The sequence below is a fragment of the Polypterus senegalus genome, chromosome 18 (genome assembly GCF_016835505.1).
Source record: "Polypterus senegalus isolate Bchr_013 chromosome 18, ASM1683550v1, whole genome shotgun sequence".
In the NCBI taxonomy this organism is placed as follows: domain Eukaryota; kingdom Metazoa; phylum Chordata; class Cladistia; order Polypteriformes; family Polypteridae; genus Polypterus; species Polypterus senegalus.
Genome location: NC_053171.1, coordinates 20,164,929 through 20,185,587, shown reverse-complemented (window position 1 = coordinate 20,185,587; position 20,659 = coordinate 20,164,929). Strand labels below are relative to the sequence as shown.

The following is a 20,659-nucleotide window of genomic DNA, read 5'->3' as shown; positions in this document are numbered from 1 at the left end:
CGATGCAAGTGATGGAGCATTGGCCTGCATAAAAATCATGGTCTTTTTCCTGTATCACTGTTTGAAGAAAGTGTCTTTGAAAAACTGGCAGTAGGTTTGGGAGTTGATTTTGAGTTCATCTTCAATGCAAAAAGGTCCAACTAGCTCATCTTTAAAAATACCAGCTCATACCAGTACCCCACCTCCACGTTGGAGTGGAGCTCTGTGCCCATTACTGATCCACAGGTCCATCCATCTGGTCCATCAAGAGTCACTCTCATCTCATCGGTCCATAAAACCTTTGAAAAAAATCTGTCTTCAGATATTTCTTGGCCCAGTTTTGATGTTTCAACTTATGTTTCTTGTTCAGTGGTGGTTGGGTTTCAGCCCTCCTTACCTTGGCCATGTCTTTGAGCACTGAACACCTTGTACTTCTGGGCACTCCAGGTAGGTTGCAGCTCTGGAATATGAAAGTACTGGAGGATAATGGGTTCCTGGTAGCTTCACGTTTGATTCTTCTCAAATCTTTGGCAGCTAATTTGCGTCTTTTGTTCTCAACACGTTATTGCGACCCTGTTCACTATTTGCAACAAAATGTTTGATGGTTCTGTGATCACACACCAATATCTTAGCAATTCCAAAAGTGCTGCATCCCTCTGAAAGACTTTTTACAATTTTTGACTTTTCAGAGTCAGTTAAATCTGTTTTTTGGCGCATTTTCCCTGAGGAAAACTAGCTGCCTAATAATTCTGCACACCTTGATATAGGGTGTTGATCTCCTTAGGCCACACCCTCCTTCATTACACAAATACACATCACCTGACGTGCTTAAATCCAATAAGCATTCAAGTTAATACAGCTTGGAGTTGGAATATACGCATAAAAATGATGATATGGTCAAAATACTCACTTGCCTAATAATTGTGCACACAGTGTATATATATATATATATATATATATATATATATATATATATTTATATATATATATATATATATAAAATCCAATGTCTGTCTGTCTCGTATGTCGGTCCGCTTTTCTGAAGAGAAATACTTAAAGGACTTAGGTAATTTTTTTTTTTTTTGTATAATTTGCTTGAACGTTCCGGTTGATTTTCCAACCACTCTCATCACGCTAAGTATCATAGTTTGCTTGCCGTACCAATTTATCTGCGCGAATCCTAGAGAGAGGCTGCCTATCCTTTGCCTTCCTCACTTTTGCGCCAACCTTTAGCTAGCGAACGAGAAAACAACTTCATGGATTTAGAATTGTGTTTTTTTCTAGAATTTGCTTGAACATTCTGGTTGATTTTGAGACTTCTCTAATCGCACTAAGAATCATTCGTTTGCTTGTAGTAGTGATATATATGCACTAGTCTGAGACAGAGGCTGCGGGCAGAGTTGAGGGGGAAGTGTGATGTCAGGAGTCGGGAGTCGGGCTACCTCTGTGTTTGGGAGTGTAACTTGCCTCCCTTTTGTTTATTGATTTTTTAAAGTTTGTCCTGTTTCACTATTATGGCTAGTACATTATACATTGTATATTGAGATGCACCCAAATAATTGGCTGTTTACATTAAGGCACAGTTTGACCTAATATAGCAGCAACTGAGTCTATAATTCTTAATCTTACACACTTAAGAATAAAGGTGCCAGAGTTGTCAATGTCAATTTATTTATATAGCACATTTAAAAGAACATAGTAATGCTGTGGGCAAAGTGCTTTACAATAATAGAATAAAAAAAACAATTAACATAAAAACATAAATAGAAATAAAATATATGAACATAAAATAAGATACATACAGTAATAAATAGAAATAATGTTATATAATCACAAAGAGGAAACCAGTTGTTGTTCTTCTGAGCCACGTCACTGGGAAACTATTTTTGGTTCCCAAATGACCCATCCACAACAAGGTCCCAGAAGGACCATTTATTTATTTAGATCTGTAACAGGCTCCACGCACACTCTTTAAAAAATAAAGGTGTCAGAGTGATTCTTTGGAGTGATGCAGCAGGGAAACCATTTTTAGTTCCCAAAAGAACCATTGACACGAATGTTTCATAAAGTGATGGCGGAGTGGTGGCTCTGAGGCTAGGGATCTGCACTGGCAATCAGAAGGTTACCAGTTCGAATCCCGTAAATACCAATAGGGACTCTGCACTGTTGGGCCCTTGAGCAAAACCCTTAACTTGCAATTGCTGAACGCTTTGAGTAGTGAGAAAAAGTGCTATATAAATGCAAAGAATGATTATTAAAGAATCTTTTTATTTATTTATTTAGATCTGTAACTGGTTCCATGCAGTAAAAAACCTTAGATTGTAACAGATTGATGAAATACTCATTGGTTCCCCATTTTAAAAGAACACTTACTACTTATGATTACACAGACTAAGTCCAAGTTTTCTTAATCTGTTAGAGACCTGCTATAGCTATCCTATTATACATTAAAGATTTCATTTAATACATTTTAGGACGTTTTTCAAAGCAGCAAGAACCAGCTTCATATGTAAAGATTTGTTACCAGAATTAAATGACTGTTGTCAAGCAATAGTTCTACACAACCAGTAAAGAGCCATAAAGTGCTATTAATGAACCTTGCAGTATTTCATTATAGTTCGCTAGAATTAGTTTAGAAAATCTTTATTTTAAATTCTCATTGTACTGTTTTGTCTGTATAGGCTAATCAAATTGAGATTAGTACTTCTTTTACACTGTGGCAGCAGACGCAATCAGACCATAACACTATAGGTGACCCTTCCTATGTGGCGCCGTCTGACCTCGTCTTGGCCGTTTTGACAGGGAGACGATGCGCCCCAGACAGAAAACACATACATCGACAATATCACGGGCCAGCCCTGCACAAACACAACCACACACTCTTATCGGCCAATTTAGCACTTTAGAGGCGACAGGGAACCTATAATTATTTTTTGTCTAATTTGGGGAAGAAAAGCGGGGAACACAGAAAAAGCTACCCAGGTGGAGAGGCGGTATAACGTACACAGTTCACGGTGACAGAGGCAAAGATCGGGAGGTAAATCGAAGGAATATAACAAGTATATGTGCGTGAGAGTGGGTGCTGTGCGCGGCCAGTCGGTCCCTGCCTTGATCCACTGCTGCAGGACTAGGCCCCCACAGTTCTCCTGAATTATTTAAAGCACATGTAGGGCGCTTCAGCCTAACCTAGTTTGTTTGCGTGCATATATATATATCTATATATATATATATATATATATATATATATATATATATATATATATATATATATATATATATATATATATATAATATATATATATAACAAGTGAACAAATCAAAATGTATTTTTCAGAAACGACTCGTTTTTCCTTTGGATTTCAACAGATATCACTGCCTTTGTCCGCATATTGCCGTGGCATAAGGTTTGCTCACGTGACGCGCACAATAATTTACCGGGGAAAACACACAATGAGAGTCATTAATTTCTCTGTACTTGATTCGTGTTTCCTATAGGTGTGTTACAGTAATAATTAACCTAAATTATAGCATGCAAGGTAAGGTTAATTAGAATTACCACATGCTTTCGCGGAGATATCTTGCTCCACTAATTGTCGAATTTCAATAACTACTTCTAATTAGTTATATCAGGACTTTTTTCTGTGCTGGAACATGCTTATTAGGGTCAATTAAGCTTAATTAGCGCTGATGTTTTCCGATGAACCTACACAATCATGCATTTTAACGCATTCTTTTTGAATACTCTTACTGTATAATGTTCCAGGCATGGAGTGCAAAAAAAAAAATCTTATGAAATCCCTAGACTAGCTGACACTTAAGTGTTTATTTTCACACTTAAAAGAAAGAAAAAAGGCTTACAATTCAATTATTTTTAGCCAACTTTCATGTGATACAAATATCTCAATTATTCTCTCTCGAAGCGATTGGATCTCTTTCCAGGGCACCCGCTATTTTTTTTACAATGCGATGTTTTGAAACGAAGTGTAAAATAAGAAACGCTTAGGATTCTCTCATCATTTTCAAACCCGGACCACAGGGACGCTGGAGCCTATATCGACAGCAATGGGCACAATGCAGGGACTAACCCTGGAAGGGGTGCCCACCCATGGGATTAACATTCTTTAACTTGATTTACTTTTCATGTTGAATAATGTTAATAAACACATTAATGTAACGGAAGACAACGTCCAGTTTGTGATAATTATACCCAATTTACGGCGAATTCTGAGAAATAGGAGGAATTGAAAAACAAATTCTTAATTTGGGAAACTGTTTAAAAAATGCGCTATTTGCTGATTGTCATATACTTGCAGTCGTATAATTTACTGCTGATTTCGTCAGATGTTTCAGGCAACGGAGAGAGAGAAAATGCGACTTCTTCGACGCGCACAAGTAGCACATGCAGACGGATCAATCAAGATTTTCGGTTTCCATCTTTTAATGGGATGTACAATTAAAGCCTCATTCAATGAGAGTGAATTCTTGCTCAGCTGGAAGGGCTCTTTTAAGTGTTTGTCGTAAGCAAATGTTGCAGGTGTAGGTCTTACTGCGCGAGTCTTCTCTCTCGCTCTGTGCGGTACTGCCACCTGCAGGAACCATCCTATACATCCACGGAGTTTAACTTAATCCGCTAAGAAAGAGCTGCACTTCGCTCGTTCACATCTGTTAGGACAAACCACAGGACAAATACCGGGCTGAATACAAAGGCACTTTACACCACAAAATGTTTGTGCAAAACAGAGCGTTAACATCATTATGAAAAATATTTGTTCGTTTATGTGTGAAAATTTCTAACCCTGAAGAAACACCTTTATGGTGTTTGGTTCCAGTAAACGACACATTTTCAAAGTTTTATTCAGTTATGTATTTCAGTTTCCTCGAGTACAGTATTTACCTTTTAAGAGCGTACAACCCAACAGTCTTTGCTTTTATGATTTTATTTTTTAGATATTCATACTGGATGATTTATTCATATTGTACTTACTTTTTCAAACGAAATTCTTTCAAGTTATTTTTTTTTTTCATTTTAAATTGCTCCGTATTTATATGTGGAAATGCCTCTTTATAAAAACAAACGGAACTGATTGAAAATTGTATTGCTCTGAGAATGCGTTCAGTTTTTTATTCTCTCATAGGTTTAAAAACGCATTTTTAATTTGGTAAACACAATGAAATTAGCTTTCTAAACTTTTGTTCCAATTAAATTATTTCGTACAAACCTCTAATGCTCTCAAACTCTCTCTAATTTGACTTTCTTCAGTAGATGTAAAAATATTATTCTAACCAGCAGAGGGAGACAAATACACGTAATAAAGGAGGACACACGAATACGACTGATAAGGGGGAGTTTTGTGAGATTGACTGGTGACTAGAATAGGACTCGCTTCGAGCGCGTATGTGTACAGGACAGCCGGGTGCCCTCTTAAAATTAAAGGTGGCAAGGTGGCCGTTCAGAGCTATGCCATAGGGGAAGCACTTTTTATCCCAAAACAACCATTCTCATGAACTTTCCAGAAAGAACCATTACTATTAAGATCCATAGGTGATAACGGATGTATTCATTTCTAACGAGTTCCTGATTTTTAAAGTATTCTTGCTGTACACAATAACGCAGGGAAGGTTCATTAACAATTTTTGCTGACACTTTTATCCAAGGCAGCTTACAATATTTGAGATCCAATTGGTTACATTTCTTTTTGCAGTTGGATGTCATAGATGAAAAAACTTTTGGTCACACAGTGTTAGTATCATGATTTGAACCCATAACCTAGGACTTTGAAGTCCAAAGATGTAATCACACTACCTGCCTAATTTCAGTTTTTCTTAACTTGTTAATATCCTTCTAAGTAGCCTAAATGAACGTTCCTGGGTGGTTCTTTAGAGCAATGCAAGACACTCTTAAAGATACTGGTTCTTTAATGGCACATTATAATTTATTACTGGGTTGTGTAGTTTCACTTAGAATATGAAGTTGGCTTTTTGCGCATTGAAAAACTTCTGACAGCTGGAACTACTGCCCAAAGTACTTAAGAGTCTGTTAGAGGATGTTTCAGTTTTTGACTTTTAATAAATTTGCAAATCTTTCTGAAAACATTTTTTCACTTTGCCATTATGAGTTATGGAGTGTAGATTGAGTGGATAAAATTGCAAGTTTATCCATCCATCCATCCATTATCCAACCCACTATATCCTAACTGCAGGGTCACAGGGAGCCAATCCCAGGGCACAAGGCAGGAAACATGCCCTGGCAGGGCGCCAACCCACCACAGGGCGCGCACACCCACACACCAGGGAAAATTTAGGATCACCAATGCACCTAACCTGCATGTCTTTGGACTGTGGGAGGAAACCCACGCAGACACAATGAAAACATGCAAACTCCACACAGGGAGGACCCGCGAAGTGAACCCGGATCTCCTTACTGCGAGGCAGCAGTGCTACCTACTGTGCCACAGTGCCATCCAAGTTTATCCATTTAAAATTAAATCTAAATCACAATAAAGTGTACATAAAGTGAAGGGCCCTGAATACTTTCTAGTTCCAATGTACATTTATTTGACTTTTTTCATTCTTACATTTTTTAAAGTGGATTCTCAAAAACTTTCATTTTCATTTTTAGATCCTCTCATAATCGTGAAGGCCAAGATACCACTTACGGTATCCTGGGACATCTGGATTTTTTTTACTCATGTTGCAGTGCCATTTGCAGGTGAAACAAGGTAGGTTTTCCTCCTTTGGCTCCACTGTTACTTTTCTTTTCATAGGACTCACATCCATGAACCACGATTTCTCCATCAAAATAAACAGCCTTGATCATGAGTTCTAGTTCACTAAGGGCAAATGCCATTGATTCAGATGTTTCCTTGCTGGTTGTCCTTCATGGGTTTAATCTCTGGTTTGCTTTCCTTAGCAGTTTGGTGAAGACAACTAGTTTTGGAAGTATTCTGATGACATGTCCAACCTACCAGAGCTAATGACAAATGATCATAGAGTCAATGTTGGTCATATCTGTCCACTGTTACCATATCATCCTGAGAATAGACCAGAGCATGCCCTGCTGGAATGTGTCCATGGCTTTCAGTTGTAGATGTAGAGAGTCCAGGTCTTTGAGGTGTACAGGTGGCAACTGATGACAATTAAGTTCTTAGCAATAGATAAAGACTCATCAGTAGAGATTCCTTTATGTAGATATGGGCTGTGAGTGTCCTGTTTATGATTTCCGCAATCAAAGATGCTACAGGTTAAGAAAAAAGTGAGACCTTTTTTAAAGGTGTACCACAGACATTAATGAGGAATGTGTGTGAAGGCTGAAAGCTTGTCCTTCTTACAGGCCATGCGGTAAGTGAGCTGAGAACCAGGAGAAGAAGTGGCATACTGCTGACAGATGGTTAGACAGAAACTCTTAAGTATTTAGAGCAGGGGTCTCCAACCTTTTTTTCCCCTGAGAACTACTTTTACAAAATGAAAATGTCTGAGAGCTCCTCATGTTTTCTAGCGTTTATTCTCATAGTTTATTTCAACCCAAACAAACTGAATAAGCTCGTTTTGCCTGAACATTTACAAAATGTTGGTGTCCACAACTCACATTTTGCATTAAAACTTCACAAAAAATATTGAGTTCACCTGCAAGTGCATTTTGTATGTCTGTATGCATTTTCTAGTGTATCTCACACAATTGAATTCAAACATGAATGCTGTAAGAATGCAGTTACAAATACACAGATATTATATATTGATTTGTCATTTTGTCACATGTTACTGTGTCACTTTATTCACAGGTCCAGTCGCATGTGTGTTGTGTTGTTAGTTAGTCAGATGACTGGCACTGAGGTGTATGGTGGAATGGAGCCGCTGAGGTTCACTCTTACGGAGTCATTTAGATGTTCGCCTGTCAGTCTTGTTCTGAACTTTGATTTCATGACATTGACGTCAGACTCACCGAGGTATGGAGACCCAAACAAAGCAGACATTTTCAGAGCTGCTTGGTGAAGATTCTTATGGTTATCTGGCTCTGCTAAGCTCCAGAAATGCTGAGAATGCTGTTGAGACTTTAACTGCACATTATTTTCAAGGTTTACTAATATATAATATATAAAACCATCGTCTGTCTGTCTGTATGTCTGTTCGCTTTTCACGAGATAACTACTTAACGGATTTAGATCGGGTTTTTTTCTATAATCTGTTTGAAAATTCCGGTTGATTTTGCGACTTCTTTCATTTCGCTATGTATCATAGTTCGCTTGCGGTGCTGAATTATTTGCTTGAATCCGAGTGAGACGCAGCGGGCAGAGGGGAGTGGGGCGGGGCTCATGCTGCAGCTTTGGGGCGTGTACCTTACCCCCGCTTAGCTAGCGAACGAGAGAACTACTTACAATCATTTATAATTCACTGCATCCACTGAACAGTGTCATCTCCAGGCAGAGGAGTAGCTTCAGTGACAGACTTTTGTCACCGTCCTGTTCCACTGACAGACTGAGGAGATCATTCCTCCCCCACACTATGCGACTCTTCAATTCCACCCGGGGGAGTAAATGCGAACATTAATTTTATTTTAATTTTTTTTCATTTTTATTACTATTTAATTTAATATTGTTTCTTTGTATCAGTATACTGCTGCTGGATTATGTAAATTTCCCCTTGGGATTAATAAAGTATCTATCTAGCTATCTATCTATCTATCTATCTATCTATCTATCTATCTATCTATCTATCTATCTATCTATCTATCTATCTATCTATCTATCTAAAGAATTTAGATCTTTTTTTTTTTTTCATAATTTGCTTGAGCATTCTGGTTGATTTTGCGACTTCCCTCATCACGCTAAGAATCAGAGTTCGCTTGAGGTACAGATTTATTTGTGCGATTCCCAGAGACACTCAGCGGACCGAGAAAAGAGGCCTCCTCACTCACTCGCCAGCTTCGGGGTGTGTTCCTTAACTCCACTTAGCTAGCTAATGAGAGAACAATTGAATTCAACTTTGTTTGATATTGAAAATAAAGTGTTACTTAGGTCTTGATGAGTTGGAGTCCGGATATTCTCTTAAGTCTAGGCCACATTGAAAACAGAAGACAGATTGCAATTCAGATTGTGGATCGTGATTTTGTGTTAAAAGGATCGTGATATGATTTTTTGGAAAGATCGCCCACCCCTAATTTTACTAATCAAGTTTTCAAATTTATGTAGGATTAATTAACCCTTTGGTGAGCTACTTGGAAAGGGGTTGTGAGCTACCGGTAGCTCGTGAGTGACGTGTTGGAGACCCCTGATTTAGAGCATTAAAATATTGACACAATTCTGATCATGTTATAGAATCCAACCTCCCATTAAATATCTTAATTGTTTCTATACACTGTCTGAATGTAGACAGTGATAAGTCCACATTGACTCCCAGATTCCTCTCTTAGGGTACACTTTCAAGCCTGCACCTTCAAATCTAACATTTTTACTTTGTATAAGTTACCTTACATTTACTGATATTACATTTTATTTGCCACAAATCTGCTCAAGTCTGAATTCTGTCCAGGTTGATTTGTAATGATTCAACCGATTCAAGATGTTCTGTCCTTCCATGTAGTTTAGCTTTACTTACAGTATACACTGATTACCTTAAGCACTTTACGATAAACGTTATCTGGTCCTGGTGAGTTGTCCGATTCCAGTCTTTTATTCATTTAAGAATCTCCTCTCTCTGTCTCTACAATTTCCAAATCACATGGTACCTTCTTGACAGTTTAAGTAGCTGCTTGGAGGTCATTGACTTCTTCAAACTTCAGAAGTTTAGAACATTTACTAATTCACTCTTCATGTATTTTAGTTTTCATTTTTCACTTCCTTATACACTTTACCTCATACACATATTATTTTTCTTTTGGAGTACTGTAAGAATATATTTGTGTCATATTTCTCATGTTCTGCAATATTTTCTATTGCCTTTTAGTTTTGTCAATATATTTGTTTGCCATCACTGTAATGCTGTCATAAGCCCTATGATTAACGCTGGAATTATTTGATTTGCAGGTCTTTTATAAATATATTTTTTCCTCTATGACTTTTTAGCTCCTCATTGATCCACTGCTGAGTTCTCTTTAACGTCTTACTGCTTCTAAATTTCAGAATGTACATGTCTTGTGTTGTATGCAGATTGCTTTTAAAACCTTTTTCCACTGTTCCTCGGCCATCTCCACATTTAAAAGTACTCACAGATTACCTTTTTTCCATTTTGTACCATTTGGTCAAATTTGACCTATCAAAATGAAATTTAACAGTTCCACTACATCTTAACCTTAGGTAGAATGCCTAGTGGGGACTGGGTGGTCTCGTGGCCTTGGAACCCCTGCAGATTTTGTTTATTTTTTTCTCCAGCCCTCTGGAGGTTTTTTGATTTTTCTGTCCTCCCTGGCCATCGGACCTTACATTATTCTTTGTTAATTAGTATTGCCTTTTTTCTTTCTTAATCTTGTAAAGCACTTTGAAGTACATTATTTGTAATAAAACGTGCTGTAGAAATAAATGTTGTTGTTGTTGTTAATGGTTTGATCACCTCTACACTCTGAATTCTGTCTTGATTATTAAGGAGTTGCATATCTACTGTTCACCTCTTCACATGAAGTTATAAACCTGGCATATCCTTAACTCCTTGCCCCCATTCCCTAGTTGAAACAGTCCTCAACTCACCTGTTCATACGCCTTCCCAATACATTGGCGACCATTTTGTTCAAATGTAACCTATTATGGAGGAACAGGTTCCATCTGCTCCAGAAGGAGTCCTGAGCAAGCTCTGCACTGGTGGTGCCCCCCCAATCCTGAGCCATGAATAAAAAATGGGACCAAGACATCCTTTGAGAGCAACTTCTCCCAACCATCCAAAAACAGTTTGGTGTCCAACAATGCCTTTGCCAGCATGATGGAGCAATGGGCCATAAGGCAAAAGTGAGAACTAAATGGCTCAGGGAAGAAAACATCAAAATTTTGGGTCCATGCCCAGGAAACTCCCCATGGACAATCCTCAAGAGGTGGGTGGACAAACAAAAACCCACAAATTCTGACAAACTCCGAGCATTGATCATGCAAGAATGGGCTGCCATCAGTCAGGATTTGGGCCAGAAGTTGACGGACAGTATGCCAGGGAAAACTGCAGAGGTCTTGAAAAAGAAAGAAGGGCCAACACTGCAAACATTGACTCTGCGTAAACTTAATGTAATTGTCACTAAAAGCCTTTGAAACTTATGAAATGCTTGTAATTATACTTAAGTATACCATAGAAATATCTGAGAAAATAAATCTTAAAATAATGAAGCAGCAAACCTTGTGAAAACCAATACTTGTGTCATTCTCAAAACTTTAGGTCTCGGCTGTACTTGTGCAGCAAGATTAAAAAATGTGGTCATCAAATTTGACATCCCTTCTGACCAAAATGTGTACAATATGACATTGACTTTACTTACAAGGCAGGTTCCTCTGCTTTCTCTGTTTGTATCTAAATTAAATGTGTTCTTTCATATTAATGAACATTTACTCTATGCCCTTACCCTCCTACTAGGTCTTCCCGGTATAAGAACTATAAACTGCTTCATCTAGTATTTTGTTTTATTCCCTAGTTCCTTCTCACTAAGAAAACACACTTACTTTACAAAATGTGTTAATTGAATGCTAGTGCTGTACTTAATGGAGATAATGTTTCCTTTGCTGTTTGCCCTGCTGTCTGCCTGTACAGCACAGTGCTCTGCGTCTCGTCTCTGTTTTCTTAGAGCTGACCTCCTCCTTTTCTTCTTTACTTTCAAGCCCATCTTGCTGCCTACATTGTACATAAGATAAATATCTTCCTCCTCCTGAGTGAGTGCTTATGCCCTAAATCACCTTTAGTGCTAAAACTCCATGATATGGATGCTATGTACTGCTTAATCTAATTATTCTTTTTACACTTTAGTTCCGTCTCAGAAAGAAACCATGCTTACTTTTTTCTTATTAACCAATACACTGCTAGTTATTTACTTACTGTCCTGTGTGAGAGGCGAACAGGCATCCCAGCTGGTGTGGACCCCGCTTCCTTACCTGGCCACGAGGCCTTGAAGATTGAAGGTTAGGGAGGGAGCAACGATTTCCTCTTTTCCTTGCCAGGATTCGGATTTGAAAGACATTACAGTGGCTACATCGAGGCTGGTGTACTAATAGCCACTGAGTGGCACAAAGAATGGACTTGGGAACTGTGAAGGACAGAATACTGGGTGACTATCTGATATGGGCAGGGCGTCCCCCAATACACTGGGTGTCAGCAATCACAGATATGGATGGTGCAGGATGGGAATTGTGGTCCCATGTGCCTGCTCTGTTGGGTTTTGTGGGGGCCACCAGAGGGATCTCTCTGATAGTAACAACACAAGGATTGTTGTAGTTATGCCCAACCTGGCAGTGCTTCCCTGAGGGAATAGTTTAGACACCAGTAATATTTCTGGGTACAGAGTTTAAAGAGAGTCCTCCTCTCACCTCGGCGAGTTGGAGTCCAGAGAGGAGACAGAAAACATTTATCTGGAAAGCGTGGAGGAGAACAGAATGAGCAAGGGAGTGTCTTACATTACTTTATCCTGTACTGGAGTGTCAGGCAGCCACTACAGCCACGATGGAAGGCCCTAATAAATTTGAATAGAAGCATGGTTATTGTGCCTGGAACTGTGGGTCTTTAGTTGTGTCAGGTGTTTGGGCTTCTGCAACACCCCTGGTTGGTCACACCTGCTAGCTTCTACTATTACTTGCACTGTTGTTTGCCCAAGTCACACATGCTGCAAAGTTTAAAATAGTCCCTATTCAGAAAATCTCAAACATTCAGTTACATTTGCTCCTGTGGAAGCAAAAAAATAAAAAATAAAATAAAAATAGAAAAAGCTGTAAACTGTTCTGCACAAGCCCATCTCTAACCTGACATCTCTAATTCTGGAGCTGATCGCCCAGGGCCGTCTGCACTCCTTACTTGAACTTAAATCTAACCGTGACCCACCTGTTCCTACCTCTCTGGTCAGGTTAATTATTTACTTTCTGTCTGACTGCTTATGCTGGCAGTAGAAACTGTTTGTCACCATCAAGTACTGAGACCCAGATGGTGTCCCAAATGCAGGGCTGTAAGGGACATCAGCTTCACCACAGTCGCAGAAGTGATCCCCAAATAGATCAAAACTAACATGGATTGTCCATGAGTACATTTGTGTTGTAGATAGATAGAACTTTATTTGTACCCAGGAGGAAATTTGGCTTTTTACAGTAACTCTTTAAATATATATATATACTAGCAAAATACCCACGCTTTGCAGCGGAGAAGTAGTGTGTTAAAGAAGTTATGAAAAAGAAAAGGAAACATTTTAAAAATAACGTAACATGATTGTCAATGTAATTGTTTTGTCATTGATATGAGTGTTGTTGTCATATATATTTATATATACTCAACAAAAAAAGAAACGTCCTCTGACTTTCAACTGTTTTTACTTTCAGTAAACTTAATGTGTAAATATTTGTATGAACACTAAAAGAGTCAACACCATAAGACATAAACTAAAAATGTTTCACAATGTGTCCCTGAATGAAGGGAGGCTCAAAATCAAAAGTACCAGTCAGTATGTGGTGTGGCCACCAGCTGCTTGAAGTACTGCAGTGCATCTCCTCCTCATGGACTGGACCAGATTTGTCAGTTCTTGCTGTGAGATGTTACCCCACTCTTCCACCAAGGCACCTGCAAGTTCCTGGACATTTCTGGGGGGAATGGCCCTAGCCCTCACCCTGCGATCCAACAGGTCCCAGACGTGCTCAATTCCTTTGACGATAAACACGAATCCGTCCATCACCCCTGGTGAGACAAAACCGTGACTCATCAGTGAAGAGCACTTTTTGCCACTCCTGTCTGGTCCAGCGAAGGTGGGTTTGTGCCCATAGGCGGCGTTGTTGCTGGTGATGTCTGGTAAGGACCTGCCTTACAACAGGCCTACAAGCCCTCAGTCCAGCCTCTCTCAGCCTATTGCGGACAGTCTGAGCACTGATGGAGGGATTGTGTGTTCCTGGTGTGACTCGGGCAGTTGTTGTGGCCATCCTGTACCTGTCACGCAGGTGTGATATTCGGATGTACCGATCTTGTGCAGGTGTTGTTACACGTGGTCTTCCACTGCAAGGATGATCAGCTGTCCTTCCTGTCTCCCTGTAGCGCTGTCTTAGGCGTCTCACAGTGCGGACATGGCAATTTATTGCCCTAGCCACATCAGCAGTCCTCATGCCTCCCTGCAGCATGCCTAATGCACGTTCACGCAGATGAGCAGGGACCCTGGGCATCTTTCACAGTCGGTAGACAAGTCTCTTTAGTGGCCTGCGTTTTTAGAACTGAGACCTTAACTGTCTACTTTCTGTAAATTGTTAAGGTCTTAACGACCATTCCATAGGTGCATGTTAATTAATTGATTAGGGTTAATTGAACATGCATGGAAAACATTGTTTAAACCCTTTACAATGAAGATCTGTAAAGTTATTTGGATTTTTAAAACATTATTGTTGAAATACACAGTCCTGAAAAAGGGACGTTTTTTTTTTTGCTGAGTATATATATATATATACACACACACATATAAACATATATACATATACATATATATATATATAAACATATCTACATATACACATATCTACACATACCCATATCTATATATATATATACATATACACATCTACATATATATACATATATATTGTGGTCCCCGGCTGGGGCTGGAGCCCGGCCGGGACGCCCAGGAGGACAAGAGGAGGGCTTGTGCCTCCTCCAGACCGCGAGGCGTCCGTCCTGGTTATACTGGAGGCCTCGGGTAGAGAGCTTGGAAGCCCAGCCCTGTAGGGGCCCGTGGCCACCGCCAGGCGGCGCCCCAGTGCCTTATTATCCCGGGAACCCGGCACTTCCGCCACACCAGGAAGTGCCGGGGGGCGACAGGGGACACCCGGACGGCTTCCGGGTGCGCAGCCGGCACTTCCGCCACATGGGGGTGTGTCCGCGGGAGATTGCCGGGAAGCAGCTGGAGCCCATCCGGGTTCCTATAAAAGGGGCCGCCTCCCTCCGGTCAAGAGTGGAAGTCGGGTGGAAGAGGATGGAGCTGGAGTGAGGACTGGAGGCGGCCAGGAGAAAGGCACAAAGGACTGTGTGGCCTGGACAATTGGGGCATTGGTGCAAGAGGCACTGGGGTTTGTGCACGTGACTTATTTGTGTAAATATTGTAAATAAACAGTGTGTGGTGAATTTAAGATTTCCATCTGTGTGTGTCCGGGTCAAAGTTCACAATATACACATATCAACATATTGTCACACACGTGCGCATGGGAGGCAGCTAAAGGGCTTGAGTGAAGGCAGTTTGGAGGCATGCCGGGGTGTGGCAGAGTGCACTGACTCTTTTTCTCCCTTGCCTGTAGACCATCCCCGGGGGATTTCACCTGGCTCTCCTGACATCACTTCCGGGACTGAGCCAATGGAAGTCGGCCACACCAGCTCCAGTCCCTCTGATGTCACGTCCGGCTATGAACCAATGGTGGAAGAGCACGTGCCGGATCCATATGACTTCACTTCCTGTGTCCCCCTTTAAAACCTGCCCCTTTTCCTTTGTTTCCTCAGTCTTGTTCTGGACTCAGTTGAATGCACTTCAGTGCTGATTATTTGATAAAAACGACCTTTTGCAGCCAGGATACCACATTATACGGGTGGCTGCCCCAACCCTTTATCTGTCCATGTCTCGTTCTTGTGACAATATATACACACATACATATACATACATACATACACACACACACATATATATATATATATATATATATATATATACACATATATATACATATCTATATATATATATATATATACACATACATACATACATTTATATATACTGTATATAGCAAAATCCCCAGCGACAAAGAACTTCTTTTAAATTTTTATTATGAAAAAAATATACCAATAACTATCTGTTAAGGATCTCTTTGTATACCACGTTGTCAGTTCAGCACTCCGGTTGTAATATGACCAAGCTGTGCACTGAGCTTAGTTTTGAGAATGCAACGTATAGTTTTGTCCAGGAGAAAAGCAATGTTGCCTCAAATCAATGGCAACCTTTTGTTGGGTGTGTCCCTGAGACTTATTAATTGTCATCGCGAAGCAGAGCATTACTGGAAATTTGAGGCATTTCAATTGAAATGGGAGATCAGAGGGTATAATGGTGATGCGAGGAATACATTCAGAGTGTGGCGCTCTGCTGTTTTTTTGTGTATCTGCCTTCACACAGCTTCTCCGCTGCTTTATAAACGAACGCCATATAAGGCCGTCATTTCTCCTTGCTTTGCGGTTCTGTACTGTTTTATTGTTTGTTTATTACGATTCTTGTAGTTATTGTGTAGCTATTCAAGACTTATTTACTGTTCAGGTACCCATTTCCTTTATTTAATCCGCGGCTTTTACGTTATTTTTTGTTCGTTTATTACAATTATAGATATTTATTGATTCCCTTCTTTAGCTGACTGCTTCTTCATATAAGACGCTCTGCTGGTTTTTTGTGAAACAGCCTTTACACAGCTTCTCCGCTGTTTTATAAACGAATGACATATAAAGCCATCACCTTGTCAATTGTGTAATGTGTTTTTTGAACAGGTTTGATGCCTGGAAGTGATCACTCGTACTGCGTTCAGTTAGTTCACGTGAGCTGCTCTCTTGTGTGATGCTGCAATGTCCACGGGTTAATTTAATGTTAGCTAAGACCCGGCACTTAATAGTTTCTGGCTGCACTCCGGTTGTAATATGACGAAGCTGCGTGAGCTCACTCTTGAGAATGTAACGTATAGTTGTCCAGGACAAAAGCAATCTTTCCTGAAATCAATGGCATCCTTTTGTAGGGTCTGTCCCTGAGACTTATTACTTCTCATCGCAAAGCAGAGCCTTACTAGAAATTGGAGTCATCTGAATTGAAATGGAAGATCAGAGGGTATAAAGAGGATGCGAGGAATACATTGAGTGTGGAGAAACTCTAGAGACAGGGTGTGTATTAACTTGTGGATTTTTCTGTGAGCATTTGGTGGCAGCGTGACGAAGTTGCTTCCACAAGACCGCGTTAGCTGTGGAGCTCAACTCAGAGCATATTCTTTTCCTACCTTGTCAATTGTGTAATGCGTTTTTTGAACAGGTTTGATGCATGGAAGGGATCACTCGTGCTGCGTTCAGTCAGTTCACGGGAGCTGCTCTCTTGTGTGATGTTGCGATGTCCACAGCTTTATTTAAAGTTAGCTAAGACCCGGCACTTAAATGTTTCTCGCTACAGCAATTTTAACTCCGTTACAAAGTGATCCAAAGTCTTGTTTATACCTCGTGTCTTCTCATTAAACTTGTATCTCGCGAATAAAGTATTCAGCGTTTTTCTTCAGGGCTTTTTGGGAGCTCTTCCTTTTTTTCTACGTACTGCAGTCACAGTCAGTTCACGTGATTACGTGGGAGGCGTGATGATGTCACATGCAGCTACGCCCCCCCCCCAACGGCCATCAAGCTAATGTCCATTACAGTATATGGAGAAACATAGGTTCCAGTTATGAACATTACGCGTAGAATTTCGAAATGAAACCTGCCCAACTTTTGTAAGTAAGCTGTAAGGAATGAGCCTGCCAAACTTCAGCCTTCTACCTACACGGGAAGTTGGAGAATTAGTGGTGAGTGAGTGAGTGAGTGAGTCAGTCAGTGAGGGCTTTGCCTTTTATTAGTATAGATATATATATACACACAGACTTGTGTATTTTGATTGTACAGTTATTGGCCACTAGGGGGCATCTCAAACCTTCATACAGGTTTTTTTCTCCAGAGTAAACACAATCTCTTTCTTTCTTTCTTAGGCAAACATTGCTCACCTCCTTTCTAGATTCTGACACCCTGAATGAGGCCTTTTATGCCAGACCTGAGAGTTCCTCTGTCCCCTTGACAATGCATTTCCAGGTCAAGCAGAGCCCTCTCAGAATAAGGACACCCATGCTATGTTAATGTGCTTTTGGACAAGCGGTAAATCAGAGTTACCAAGTCAGAAATTTCATGTGAACATGCTACCAACTCATAAATATAAGTCGGACAATTTAGACAAAGCAAAGCTGACTGAATAATTTGAGTTGTGACATAATGCCGACCTTTCACCTTTTAGTCAATTGTTTAAAATAAAACATATAACCTGGTAAGCCCGAAAAAGTTGGTGTGCCTTGTACTTCGATTTTATAGGTGCTGCCGCTCTAGGGATCAGTAGCGCATAATATAATTGTACCGTCCCTGGAAGGATAAAGGGTCCTGAGGACCAGTACACAATATAAACATTTCGGGCCATATGTGTACTGCCAACTTTCTGAGATCAGGAAGCTCTTCACTGACTATTCTGAAGTACGTCAGACGCAGAAGAAAAAATGGGGTGTGATACCATTTTTAACTGACTTTCCCACTTTTAACCTAGAATGGATGAGAAACTGTCAGAGGATCTTTAAACATACTTCTGGCTTCCGGAAAAAACTCCTGCCTCTTTTGGCCTGCCCACTGTTTATGTGGGTGGCAGACATGAAACAGAGCAAGATATAGAGGACAGAAAGATATGGAAGAAGATGATGCGCTGTGGCAACCCCTAATGGGAGCAGTTGAAAGAAGAAGAAGGTAATGACCAGCCTTGGATAAGGACAGAGTTCCCACCTAGAGAGCCTACTTTGGAAGCACTCACAATAAGTGACGTCTTGCATCGTTTGCTTTGATGTCGTTTTTTTCAGCTAGCATTTGGACACTACTTTAAATATCTATCTATCTATCTATCTATCTATCTATCTATCTATCTATCTATCTATCTATCTATCTATCTATCTATCTATCTATCTATCTATCTATCTATCTATCTATCTTTATTCTCCCATTCTTGTTAGCAGTCTAACTGTTTCTGCTTTGGCAATACATGCCAATACTTGCCTTATCAATAAAGCAATTTTTGAATCTTGATTCTTGAATTTTGAAAGAAAGTGAGATATAAGGTCTAACCAGTTATTGCCCTGTAAAAGGCATAGAATTTTTTTTTTTTTTTTACACAGTTGTGCAAACTACTGATTTTGGAAAAATATTCATGGCATTCTTCACTGTTCTATATCATTAATTTATTGAAGATTTATATTAAGTCCAGCATTTGGTGTATTTATATATATATATATATATATATATTTATATATATATATATATATATATATATATGGAAGAGAAGGTCTGTCATATGGTTTGCATATTTGCAGCTGGAGATCCACAAAGGGAGAGAATGAATCAGGTATCATAAAGTAGTTTTTATTCCTGAGCTTTCAGCCCCTGCCAGGGGCCTTCATCAGAGGATAATGCTTAGACATCCAAGAGGAATGAAAGACGCTATCTCTTCTGTCTTTTCACTTCAAACGGATACTCAAAAACATTCATTAATCGAAGCTTACACAGAAGACGCCAAAAAACTCAGCAAACAATTGACTTGAATCAGAACCCCAACCCCACCTGGTACTCACTTTCTTATCACAGTGTCTGAAGGTGCAGCGCACATCCTGGCCAAGTCAGGCGTCAGAGTAGCACACAAACCTGCGAACAATCTGCACACGGTCCTCTTTAATGCTAAAAACAAGAAATCGACAGCAGAAACACGAAACACAGTTTATAGCATTCCATGCAGTTCTTGCCCAGCGGTATACATAGGACAAACATCAGAAAGAATCACAAAACGTATACAGGAAAATCGCAATGCCATCAGAAGAAAGGACTCACGATCACTGATCTATACGCATACTAAATCAACAGGACATACATTTAACTGGGACAATGTACAAGTAAGATTTAAGGCCAGTACTAAAAGTGTGAGAGAGCTTTTGCCTTTGATTCTTGTAAGTCTAAGCATTATCTTCTGATGAAGGTCCCTGGCAGGGACTGAAAGCTGAGGAATAAAAAACTGCTTTATGATATGTGATTCATTTTCTCCCTTTGTGGATCTCCAGCTGCAAATATTATGAATATTGATTTTGGCACAATACAATAACCTTTTTCATGCTGTGCCTGCAATGTCGGCCTCCCATTCCACTAACCCTCAGTCTAATGCTTAATGACCCTGAGATCCTGTTACACCCAAAGGTGAGGACCTTGGGGTATTGCACCAACTAAAATAATGATTAACTACTATAAGCATGCATTTATCTCCTTTGAAACGTGTAATTTTAATTATAGTAGAGCTTTTAATGTGATCAGTTATGTAAATATATTTTTATGGGATTTTATTTTTTTACAGCGATGGTGTTTTCTATAGAAAAGCTCTATATGCAATGAAGTATTTGTATGATAAAATGTAAATAAAATCACATTTATTTGTCACATAAAAATTATGAGCAGCACAATGTCGCAGTGGAAGGACTGCTGCCTAGCATTAAGGAGGTGGAGATTCGCGTCTCCCAGTGTCTGCGTTGGTTTCCTCCCACAGTCCAGAGACATGCAGGTCAAGCGGATTGGCTACGCTAAATTGTCCATAGTGTATGATTGGAGTGTGGGTGTGTGTTCTCCTTGTGATGGACTGGTGCCTTCCCAGGTTTTGTTCCTACCTTGTGCCCTGTGCTAACTGGGATTGACTTTGGCACCCCCCGCAACCCTGTTCAGAACT

At 39.9% G+C, this 20,659-nt stretch overlaps 1 long non-coding RNA gene across 1 annotated transcript in view; it reads left to right on the top strand.

Moving 5' to 3' along the window:
* LOC120518986 overlaps positions 1-20,659 on the top strand; it is a 29,425-nt gene that overhangs the window by 6,112 nt on the left and 2,654 nt on the right. Inside the window, exon 2 of the long non-coding RNA XR_005631349.1 lies at positions 6,599-6,698. This is a non-coding gene — a long non-coding RNA (uncharacterized LOC120518986). The remainder of the gene's footprint in view (positions 1-6,598; positions 6,699-20,659) is intronic.